The sequence below is a fragment of the Cyprinus carpio genome, chromosome B3 (assembly GCF_018340385.1).
Source record: "Cyprinus carpio isolate SPL01 chromosome B3, ASM1834038v1, whole genome shotgun sequence".
NCBI lineage: Eukaryota > Metazoa > Chordata > Actinopteri > Cypriniformes > Cyprinidae > Cyprinus > Cyprinus carpio.
Genome location: NC_056599.1, coordinates 42,210,971 through 42,224,277, shown reverse-complemented (window position 1 = coordinate 42,224,277; position 13,307 = coordinate 42,210,971). Strand labels below are relative to the sequence as shown.

General features: G+C 37.9%; 1 pseudogene; it reads right to left on the bottom strand.

The window, feature by feature from the left end:
- Positions 1 to 1,292: 1,292 nt before the first annotated feature.
- The window catches only part of LOC109082295, a 19,696-nt pseudogene continuing 7,681 nt past the window's right edge, over positions 1,293 to 13,307 (bottom strand).

Sequence of the window (13,307 nt, the reverse complement as noted above, 5' to 3'; positions counted from 1 at the left end):
TTCGAGGCTTAGTGTATCTCATCATGCATCATGTTCTGGAAATAAATCATGAGTCCTTTTGTCAAGATTTTGTGAGAAGTCACAGAAACCTTTCCAATGCATGTTAAATATTATTAATAATTAGATATTAGATGTAATTTGGTAGTCAACAACCTAGAATCTCACTGACGATGTTGATTGTTCTAGCTTTAATGACAAACCTATCAGAATAAGTAGCTAAATTCAGTCACTATAAAATAATTCAACAAAATAACTCTGCAGTTGATCTGACACATCTCCTAGAAAACTCCAGTCTCTATCGCTAGTTTGATCTGACGCTTCTGCATGAGCTCTCAACCAATCATTCATCAGGAACTCTGCAAGGACCAGCCCTCATTAACATGTTGCACACGGAAAAGTAAAAAGAAATTACTGAATAAATCTAAAAAAAATAAACACATAAATTAAATAAATTAATATTTCATAAAGGAAAAAAGAAATTCAGAATTCAACTTTATTACATACGAATTGATTTATTTATTAAATTATATTTCTATTATTACATTAATTTAATTTTTGCAGGTTTGGTCCTTCATACTCATTCAGTCTCAGTCATGTGTGGAGTAAAACAGTTTATTAGACAATTAATATTAATTAGGCTACAGTTTATATCACACCCGGATCCTGGAAAGTTTCAGTATTATTGCATTTAGAAACTGTAAGGCAAGATACAATTTGCTTGATAACTTTATTGCAGCAATAATAAATTGTAAGTGTATTTCCTTAATTTCTCCAGTCCTGAAACCAAAGCAGAACCAATAACGATGGAGCTTATCAACACTACGGTCTTTCGTAATTTTTATAATTGTCATAATACCAGGTTCAGGAACCATCCCTACTTACAAGAGAAGCACAGAAGAATCAGTCACAAAGCTACATGACAGTATATGGTGCATCTGCGCTTCCTGGAATAATAACTATTCATTTTAAAAACAACAGTGAAGAACAAAATTACAAATAAATCTCAATCTCTCTTAATGCTGTGTTCACACCAAACGCGAATAGAGCGTCTGGCGCGAATGATTTCAATGTAAAGTCAATGTAAAGACGCGTTTACGCGCGTCTGGAGGTCTCGCGGCGCGAATGAGGCGTTTAGCGCGGCGCGGTAGACGCGAAATTCGCCTCATTCGCGCGTCTAGTTCGCGCGAATGACGCGAATTGAGCGTCTGGCGCGAATGTGCTTTTTGTGCATTTATGTGTTTGACGCGAATTCGCGTCTGCCGCCCGAGTTGAAAAATTTGAACTTTGGCGTCAATTCGCGCCGCGTTAAACCAATCAGGAGCCTGCTCGGGAGTCACTCATTCAACATGGAGGAACGAATGATATTGTCAGTGAGCAGTCACCCGGAGCTATATGACAAACGTTCATATTTCTATAGACAGGGAATAAAAAGAAACTCGCTTGGATGAGTGTGTTGTAAATACACATTTAACTTTTGAGTCACGTACATGTTTATCGAGCCGCGGCCTTCCCGCCGTTTTTTTACAAGTATTTTCCCCTTACTTTTCGCTAACAAGATAATGTGTTTATTCAGAGGACGTGTGCAGGAAAAAGTGGAAAAGCCTCGAATGCTCGATCAACATCAGCCATCATACACACAAACAAACCGCCTAGCACTTGCCCCTCCCACAAGAAGCGGATTTCGCCTCGGACGCGCGTCAATTTCGCTTAAACTTTTGCTTTCTACGCGTGTCTATTTCGCTCTAGACGCGCGAATGCATTCAAAATGTTCAAGCGGCAAACTAGACGCGGTAGACGCGAATTTGACGCTCTATTCGCGTTTGGTGTGAACGCAGCATAAGAGTGTCACAGACTGTTCTTCAGCATCCTGTACAAGACTGGTTTGTAAAAACTACTTTCCTTCATGAAAGAGAAAGCAAACTACAAGTGATACTTATGCATTGTAAGACAAATGAACAATATAAAACTTATAAGAAAGCACAGTGATAACATTTAAATTATGAAGCAAAATGAAATACAAGAATACAACTTTTTGACTTGTTCTTTGGGGAGGAGCTCCATCTTTGAGTTGATCAAAATCTCTGTTGGTTTTGAAGATGAAGATGAACTTTATTCACTGTGAAACATTAGATAATGTTTCTGTCATGTCACTTGTAATGACAGATTTATCCAGATTATATTTTACTGCTCGGCATCAGAGCTGAAAGTGTTGGATTTGTAGATGATCTTCTTGCTGTGAATGTTTTTTGTATGACTGTGTAGAGAAGTTGAATGACTGAAACGCTTCCCACATGCAGTGCAGTGATACGGTTTCTCTCCAGTGTGAATCCTCTCATGTCTTTTCAGAGTTGATGACAAACTGAATCTCTTGTCACAGTGTGAACAGTTGTATGGTTTCTCTCCAGTGTGGATCCTCTGGTGCAGTTTTAAAGAATTCGCTGTAGTAAAAGTCTTGTCACACTCAAAGCACACGTACTTACTCACACCAGTGTGTATTTTCTTATGTTCTTTCAAACTTTGTAGTAATGAAAAACTCTTTCCACACACAGAACATGAATGCGGATTCTCCTTTGTATGAACTGTCATGTGCTTCTTCAGGCTTAAAGCCCACAGAAAAGTTCTGCCGCATTGATCACATGTGTGCAGTTTCTCTCTAGTGTGGATGTTCATGTGTTCCTTAAGGTGTGATGATCGTGTAAAACTCTTCCCACACTGATCACAAGTGAAGGGTCTCTCTCCAGTGTGAACTCTCATGTGTGTCATATGGGATCCTTTTTGTGTAAAACTCTTCCCACACTGATCACATGTGTACGGTTTCTCTCCGCTGTGGATCTTCTCGTGTGTTTTCAGACGTGATGAATCTCTGAATCTCTTGTCACAGTGTGAACACTTGTGAGGTCTCTCTCTAGTGTGGATCTTCTCGTGCCATTTTAAACATCCCGCTGAAATAAAAGTCTTGTCACACTCAAAGCACATGTACTCTCTCACACCAGTGTGTCTTTTATGATGATTCTTCAAACATTCTAGACGTGAAAAACTCTTTCCACACACAGAACATGAATGTGGCTTCTCCTTTGTATGAACTGTCAGGTGTTTCTTCAGGCCTAAAGCCCACAGAAACGTTCTGCCGCATTGATCACATGTGTGCCGTTTCTCTCTAGTGTGGAGGTTCATGTGTATTTTAAGGTGTGTTGATCGTGTGAAACTCTTCCCGCATTGATCACAAGTGAAGGGTCTCTCTCCAGTGTGAACTCTCATGTGTTTCATTTGGGTTCCTTTTTGTGTGAAACTCTTTCCACACTGATCACATGTGTAAGATTTCTCTCCAGTGTGGATCTTCTCGTGTGTTTTCAGATTTCCTGGTGTGATTAATCTCTTGTTTCAGTGTGAACACTTGTATGGTTTCTCTCCAGTGTGGATCCTCTCGTGCCGTTTTAAACAGCTCGTTGAAATAAAAGTCTTATCACACTTAAAACACATGTACTCTCTCACACCAGTGTGTATTTTCTGATGTACTTTCAAATCATGTAGACGTGAAAAACTCTTTCCACACACAGAACATGAATGTGGCTTCTCCTTTGTATGAACTCTCATGTGCTTTTTCAGTTCTGAAGCTCTCAAAAATATTTTGCCGCATTGATCACTTGTGTACAGTTTCTCTCTAGTGTGGATGTTCATGTGTGACTTAAGGGTGGATGACTGTGTGAAACTCTTCCCGTATTGTTCACAAGTGAAGGGTCTCTCTCCTGAGTGAGTTCTCATGTGCCTTTTAAGGGCTCCTGGTTTAGCAAAGCTCTTTCCACACTGTTGGCAGGGGAATGGTCTCTCTCCAGTGTGAACTCTCATGTGCATTTGAAGTTGATGTATTTCATTGAAACTTCTCTCACAGTGATCGCAGGTGAAAGAGCTGATAGATTTGGTTTTCTGATCTCTTTTTCGTATACAAGCTGTTTTAGTCTGTTTGGCTTCATCACCAGTTATGAAATCATGGTCTTTCTCATACTGATCTGTCTGTTCCATTTCATTCAGATCTTGATTCTCCTCTTTCAGCATCAGCAGCTCTAAAACAAGAAAAGATAAACACAAGTTAACCACAGTTTAAAGCCACAAAGCAAAAGATGTGAAAAGCAACATGAAATCTTTTAAGGCTGGGATACTTCAAAGAACTTGTGGCCACAAAAGCCTATGGTGTTGTCTCCTTGTGTCAGCAGAATCTGTCGACAATTAGCTGTCGATATCAGCAGCTATTTATAGTATGTATTTGTCATTCAAAAGGAGAAACCCGAAACAAGGATATACTAGATATACGAAACGTAAACAAAGCAGTGCTTGCTTACCATTTTGAATATCAGTTATGTTGATAACTTTATTAATTTTTAGCCACTCGTGTTGTTATGGGATGCAAACGATTAATTGATGATCGATCAATTGTCAATAAGAGATGCAATCGATTAAAGCTGTTGATGGTCGGTTAACCAATTTAATGTTTGGTTGCGTGCGGCTCGTGCGAAGAACACGTGCGAGCAGCTGTCAGTGACGGTGACGGCATCATCATTCATTCACAATGTACAAATTAATCTTTTAATGTGATTTAAACTTTAAAAGTACATTAAAATAGAAACAACACAAAAGTTTTTCAACATGGAAAGCAATAGAAATGTAGTAACTGAGTAATTTCATCAGATAATTGTTTCATATCGTGTGCTTTGCAGGGCTGCGGGACACAGGACAGAAAGGCTATCCTACAACTTGTTAATTAGTTCCTATGACTTATTAATTTGTGGCCACTGTCCAGGTTTCATTAATTTTGTTCCCTAAATAACCCATGATTTAACTGAAATAAGGGAACAAATTAATAAATCGAACAAATTTTTAATTTATGAAATCTTTAACTTCCCTTCCCATGTTTACCACACACAGTAAGAGATGCGAGAAAAGTGGTTATTAAGTGTGAGATATTATAATATAAATGTGAGATTTTAGGGTGTGAGTGTGTGGATTTTTGGGAAGAGAAAATGCCTAAATGTTATTGAATTTGTGGAAATTCGTGACCAACCGGCAAACCAGAACAAAGCCACATAAATGAAGTCTATAGGCTCGAACAGCATCCAGAGGCATGCTCGCAATCTAACATTTTCCTATTATTCCTCTAATAAACAAAGCTTTTATACCACACGTCAAAATCAGATCTTATAATTTGTAAATAATAATTACTGGATTCACAACAGCAATTAATAGGCGCTGTGACCGACACTGACAATACGTTTTCCCGGAGCATTCAGTGATGTCACTAAACGGTGACGCCATCGGTCACTAGTTTCTGCCTGGACCTACAGTAACTAGGGCACAGGTTCTCAAGCCCTGGGACAAAATGGGATGCTTAAGGAAAATGTATAGCCTATATAAGTAATAGGCCTAACATAAAAATAACAATTTGTTTTCATAATAAAAAAATATGCAAAATATATCTGGCATAATTAAGATAACGGATTTAAAACAGAAGTGTGGTGGCACTCCATAAGTTCACAGAAAGAAAAGGATGACAACGCGCATTCTGTTTGTTTGCTTTATTTTACAAGAGCACAAATCTTCAGTTTTTATTGTGAGTGTGCACAAATGAAAGTAAATTTACACTTCTGTGGAAAAGGTATTTTTATTTATTTTTTATGTCAGCTGTTTCGATCGCGCCGGAGCCTGGCGTGCACATATTCCAGCAATTCAAACTTACATCGCAGTCGGTTCATTATCAAAATAAAATAGTCAACTAAAAATTTAAAAGGTCAGTTTAAATAGACCTTATACCGGTTCACTCTGCTGTTATGCCAAGAACGTTTTTGCTCATATGAAGAGGATGATCTTTTCCATCTATATGCGAATGCGTGTAAAGTACAAGCCTAGTTTATATCATAAATAACAGTTTAACATTCAAATACTTTGCGAATATGGAAACATTTAGATTTGTGCTGAATGAGACATGATCAATAACCTCCAAATAAATCTAGCCAAAGCCACGCTCGCTCGTCCTCTCTGCACACACACTCTGTCACGATCTAAAGCACTGTATTCTGGATTTATAAAAGCAAATAGGCCTACCGGAACACAAAAATACAAAATCTGACATTTTCCAGAACATAATCCAGCAGGATCAAACTATGTACTGGTCATAATAATCACATAAAATGATGTATTGTGAGCAACAGTGTGTTTTGCTGCAGCAGCGATGAAGGAAGCAGTTCACTTACTCAGCACAGCCACACACGCCACAGTTACATTTGGGATGATTTTATTTTAAATGCCATAATGTCAGTTGAAAACATTGCAACTGTGTTTTAAAATACAACAACGAGCACCACAAAACCATTTAAAGAGTCGAGTTCAGCGGTCTCCGTACGGGATAGGAAACAGTCAACAAACTAAAATGACCTCAAAAGTATGCCACGTTCTCTTCATTATATCAAATGATCATAATCACATCTATTAATTTTATAATCCTGCTTACTAGCATTTTATTCAAACTAAATCCCCTTTAATTCAAGTGAGCAAGCGTTTTGTGTGTGTGTGTGGCTTTTGCACATCACTGAAATAGACACATTTTGCAACATTAAGGTTAACGATTAATCGATTAATTGATCGTTAATTTAAATGACGATCGATCATGGAAATGATCAAAATGTGACATCCCTAATTCACATAAGATCACATAACGTTAGAACAGCCTCGGTCTATGCTGCCGTCATTTACTCGTTCTCATCACTTTCACTTGAATTCTCAGGCACTGACTCGGAGTCCAACAGGTTGGGTTTGGGTCAGGCGTGTAGCTAAACTAAAAACTGTATGCAGTAGGCTTACACTGCTTTCATAGATGCACGCATACACACACAACTGAACACAGATATCGGAAACTGCGGCGCGCAAAAATAAACATTGTGGCGCACATAAACTTTTATTAATAAAAAAGCTTCTACGATGACTCACTACATTATATTTCTCGCTGTTTTTGAAGCAACTAAGCTTATTTGCTGGTAGATAGTGATGTGCAGATTTAAAAGTCTTTTATTTTTCATAAATGCATTGACACTTACACATAAGACATTTCTATTGCATTTTCTTAAAATACACACAAAAAATGTATAATCTATTTGTGTAATGTAGATAATGCAGTTTAAGTCAATGTGGATTTGAAAATGGTTTCCGAGCCAATCCCACCCCCAACCTGTCAATCATTAAATCAAGGTGGGGCTCAGCAACAAGACACACAATAGGATAATATTCGCCAATGGGCTCGGTGCACAAGATGGCACCAGTGAGCTTCAGCGTGTGCATACTTCCAGTCTTGCACATTCTCATTTACAGTAAGGGGAAACTCACGTACGAAACTTGGCTAGATATAAATGATTAATGTTTTTTCAAATTAAAAAGCGGATAGTGGTATATGAAAGAGCAGAGAAAACATCCTCCTTACATTATTGCGTACATCTGTGTGGAAATTCATTAAGATACCATGCGGATCGAGAATGCTTCATTCTTTCTTCTGTTGATTATGAGGCTCAGCGTCAGTGCTTAGTCAGTCAATGGGGATCTCTTCATTCAAACACAAATCACTCAAATCTGCAATACTGTACATTTTCAGAGAGTTGATTTTTTTCAGACTGCTATTTATACGATTATAAGTTTTGTGACTGTCAAATGATCGTTTCGAGATTCTCAGAGATTTCTGCATGTATGTTTTATTAACTTTATTTGATAACAATTCATAACTAACTGTACAATTTAACAATGTAATTATGGTAGGTTGGCATTAATTAAAAGATTGGTGCTTTTGTGTTTTTATTAATATGTGTTTTGTGAAAGATCTTTTGCATAAATAATTGTCTATAAGCAGCACGTGTATATTTTTACGATTTATTTTGCATTAATTATCAGATAAATCAAATTTGATTTTGTTGTATTATGTAAGCAAATTCTACACTTATTTACATTTACCACCTTACATTAGGCTGTATTTTGTTCCTCTCTTTTAATCCATAATTTAGAGCTTGCTCTGTGGCACCTAAACGTCACGCACCTGCCACAAGAGCTCTCACTGTTTACAGCCACCAGACACTGCGATTGATAAATTTAAATGATAATTTTGCTACAGTTTTTGCTCGGACATGTTAAACATATCTAAACAATTTGGGAAATACAATTTCATTTTAATTTTGCAACTTATACAGTGTTAAAATACGTTTTTAAGCGGGGCGCTATTGAGCACCGAATGGAGTAGACGTGTTCGGCTAAGCTCCTCTCCATATTTTAAATTAATATGTCATTGTTTTAATTTCTTGGTTTCTTTTACGTAGTAATTTTCTTGTTGAAGAGCTGTATAATGACCAAGCCCAAAGTTAAAAGGGGAAAGAAGTTGGATAAAGCATTCAATGAATCCTTTGCTCAGTCACCGTCGTAAATGGCAGAACAGGCCGTTGCATCCTCGGGGTCGAGTGGCGAGACTGACGCGGAATCTACCAATATTCTTCTGGCAATACGAAGAGTATGAGGAACATCATGACTGATTGATTTGATCTTCTGGAAGCATCTTTGGCATCCACTCAAGCATCTTTAGTGTGCCTCTGGGATAAAATTAAGGAGATGGAAAATGCTACTGTGATCTATCTGGAAGCTCATTCCAGGCAGGAAAAACATTAAAATCTTTGGCTTGCCTGAGAAAATAGAGAATGGGCACCCCACGGAATTTTTGACAAAGTTTATTCCTGACCTGCTGGGCACTAGCAACTTCTCTAAGCAGTTGGGAAGTGGACCAAGCTCATCGTCCGGGGAGGCAACCATCTGGAGAAGACGAGCAGCCGCGTGTGATGATAGCCCGGATTCATCACTTTCAAATGAAGGACAAAATTCTTCAGCTGGCTCGCAAACAGTTTCCTCTGTGCTACAAAGGCAGGCCGATACACATCTTTCCTGACCTTCTGGGTGAAATAATGAAGCAGCGGCAGGCATTCAGTTATGTCAGGAAGCATCTCCAGAAAGCCGGTATGAGAAGCGGTTTCATTTGCCCGGCAAGACTGCGCGTCACTCATGGTAACACTGACAAGGTGTTTTCCTCGCCCGAGGAGGCGGAGGTCTACATCGGGACGCTATCTTGAAAATCATTGACATATGCTGGCATAATATGCTCTGGTATGTGACTCTTATGCAGCAGAAATTCAGACAAAAAAAAAAACCTGGGACATTTACAACCGTTTTTTGTTCATAAAGTTATTAATGTGGCTGGAGAGGGAGCTGTAGGGCTTCTTAGCTATAGGTTCGTTGTTCTGATGGTCCAGTTACCCCTCAGTGAGTTTTTGGGATGTGTGTTCTCACTTTGTTTGGGAAAATGGGACAGGGGTTGGGGTTAATGTTCTTTTTGTGTGTTGTTTTTTTATTTTTAGAACATTAAGTGTTTTAAAAGGGTGGTATGCTTGTACATTGTTTATTTTCAACTTTTGTATGAATCCTAGTTTACCTTCGAAGGGCAGCGGCATCAACTTTAGCAGCTGGAATGTGCGTGGCTGGTGTCATGTTGATCAGCGAGCTAAAGTATTTTTCCATTTTAAATCTCTGTCTGCTGATGGTTATGTACCTTACAGGAGACCCATATTAGGCCCACAAGAGAGAAGATGCTGGGCTGGTCATATCCTTCAGTCCAGATTCGCCAGTTAAAGGCCAGAGGAGTTGCAATCTTATATACCAAGAAGTTCTCTTTTAGACCATGTTTCCACTTTGAGTGGAACAGTTGATATATTTGGTAACTGGGTCCATTTATTCATTTCATGTTACACATCTTAATGTGTATGGACACAAAATTTTGATGACCCTACTTTCTTTACTAAAAATATTTAATTTATTGTCTGATTTTACTGATTCACATGGTATTGTAGGTGGTGATTTTAACTGTGTGCTTGATAATGTTTTGAACAGATCAGCCTTAAATTAGCCAGCTGCCCTCTGCCTCCACAGTTCTGAATGGTCTAATGTCCTCCATGAATCTGGTTGATATATGGAGACTGATACATTCCACAGGTAGAGAAACTTTTATTTTCTTTTTCACAAAGGCACAACTCTTTTTCTAGAATTGATGATTTTTTTGCTTGACTCCAAATTTATATCAAACGTGATCACCTTAGATTATCAGAACATCTTAATTTCTGATCACTCCCGACCTTCAGGGGTTCTTGATCTTGGGCCATAAGACTCTACTTTCTGATGTATCATTTTGTCAATTTATATCTCAAAAGATCTCGTAATTTTTAGATATCAATGATAATTCTGAAGTAACTGACTCCACTTTGTGGGAATCTATCTCTTTTGAGTCTTCAGCAAGACGAGACAAACCTAGACACATTCAGAAATAGAAGAGTAATTATCTCAATTGGAACCCTCTAATAGAATTTTCTCTAGCCCTTCTACCTTACAGACTTTTCTTAAATTGAAGTATGAATATAATACCATTTAATCTGGACAGGTATGGGATCAATTGTTAAGCGTAAGACAAAAATATTGAGTTAGGGGATAAGCCTCATAAATTGCTACTTCGACAGCTGAGGTGTTTACTACTGAACTAATAAAGCCATACACAAAATTAAATCAGAAACAGGGGACATACTTGTGGATCCTTAAGGTATAAATGATCGCTTTAGAGTATATTACGAACAATTATATGCATCAAGAGCAAGAGGGGACATCTCTTATTGGCTAGGTCCTTTAAATCTTCCTAAACTGAGTGATGTTGCTCGTGAAGCCTTAAACTGACTTAACTATTTCAAAGATTGCTGATGCTATAAAATCCTTTCCTAATGGCAAGGCGGCAGGGCCAGATGGTTTTGGTATTGAATTATATTAAAAATATTAAATAAAGTTGAAAAAAATTCCCATATGATGCTAATATCTCATTAATACTGAAAGAGGGTAGGGATTAGACTGAGCCTTCATCTTATTATATCGCATTACTTACTTACCTGAACATTGACAATTTTCACTAAATTATTAGCAATAGGTAAATAAATTCCTCTCATCTATTATAGATATGGATTCAAACTGTTTTTTTTTCTAATAGATTTCAGTTTTTTTAATGTTAGGAGATTAATGAACATAATGTACCTTAAGTACACAGAAGGTTCTAAGTAGCTGCTCTGTGTTTAGATGCAGAGAAAGCTTTCGATCCGCTGGAATGGCCAAGGTTATGGAAGAATGTGGGTTTGGTAGTCGTTTTGTGTGATGGATCGTACAACACTATTATGCTCACCCAACCTCTGCCGTACTCACAAATCATGAAAAAATCTAAGTCATTTTTATTACATTGTGGGATACACGTTAAGGATGTCCCCTTAGCCCTTTCTTTCTGCAGTTTGCGATTTATCAGTATTAATTAATTGGCAGAAGAATGAAGTTCATGTCTTTAAGTGCTTGAACCTTGATGAGTTCCTACACAATCTTTCCTCTCAAATCACAGACAGACTTAAGTATCTTGAAGTTGTTCTGCCCAAAAACCCTTAATTAGTTTTAAGTTTAATTTTTCTAAAGAAATTGGAGGATCTAAAAGATAGACATCGCAAATGGAGTTCAAATCATTAGATTCTGTAACCCTGCCTTTCATCTGGGGGATTTAAAGCTCACAGAATATCAAAATACATTTACAAAAAAACAAAACAAAAAGGTGGACTAGGGCTACCTTGCTTTTTGCATTATTACTGGGCAGCGAATGTGAGGGCCCTTGTTTATTGGCAGGAGGATTATAAAACAGAAATCTCAATTGACACTCCCCGGAGCACACTGCCGGAGGAAAGAAAGATTTATAGACTATTGTTGGGCTCACCTGATTCCAGACATTTAAATTCAGATTTTGTAATTGTGTTCTCTGGAAAAAAAATGCTTGGGAGATAAAGAAATTACACAAGTTTTTTACTGTGCGTTCACACCAGACGTGACTTGCGCCAATAAATCGCGCGTAGTTGGACGCTTGAACATTTTGAGTTTACTCACTTCACACCAGACGCGAATTTTGGCGTCATGGGAGGGGCTTGCTGCCAGTTAAGTTCCACAGCATTGTGATTTTCAACCACTATTTATTCGGATAATTTTTTTTTAAATATACTGTTTCATGTCATGAAATGTAGTTTTTAAAAGTATTCAGACGATAATGTAGTTGTTTTAAACTCAAATATGTGGTTTATTTATAAAGACATCGCCTATTTAAAAATGTGTTTCACTGATTTCGGAGACGATCAGCCTCCACGCGATCAGCGGGGAGCTCAGTGCTCATGTTACCGACGAGAGCAGCCTGGAACTCGGCTAGTCCTTCTGACATTTGCCGCTGGCTCTGATGTTCTCTTTTGGTGGTTAAACATAAAAATATAAATTCCCTCATTGTTGTTACAGATTTTGGCCGCTGCTTGCTATGTCGTAATCAGTCACTACTAGAGCAAGCTCCTGATTGGTGTACCGCGGTGCGAATTTTCGCCAAAGTTCAGATTTTTCAACTTGCGCGATTCGCATAATGTCCGAAACGCTCAATTCACAGTCGACATTCATTCGCACTGCAGGTTTTGTCTATTCGCTGTTTTTGCATTGACTAAACCATGTTAGTAGGATGGCACTGATTCAAAATCGAAATAACACAGGTTTTTCCAAACCATTTCCACCACACAGTGATCGGTGGAAAAACTGGCAGAGGGCTTGCTCTTACCTTCATCTCTTTTGCGACATGCCCTCTAACTTTATAATTTTGTGTCAAATATTTAAGTGTTTTTCTGACATGTATGGTTTTCGAGTTTAAGCCTGATCAACCGAGATTGAATTATTTGGATATTCTGGTTTTTTTTCAGACCATGAATGTCTCTCTACAAAGCACCATTATTTATGGAATGAATATTGCTAAGAGCATTCATTCTTCAACTTTGGAAATTAGATACTGTTTCCCGTTCCAAGACCTGGTCGACGTATCTTAGGGATATTGCATCTGGGAGAGAGTAAGGGTGGAATTATGGGTAACCTTGATAAATTCTACAGCATATGGCAACAATTTCTGAATCATCTAAAAGTGGTTAACTGCTGAATTTGATCAGTAATGTCGGATTAGTATGCTGTCTGCTCTGCCCCTACTGAGTGCTTAGTTTGTTTATGCTTTACCACTGAAACTGCATATACACCCTGGTTCTTGGGTTTTTTAGCTTGTTTGTTTTTTCCCTTGTTTTTTTCTTTTATATTATATATAATAATCATGTATATTGTTTTTATTGTTAATATTATTTATTCATTGAGTTGTATATTTTCTA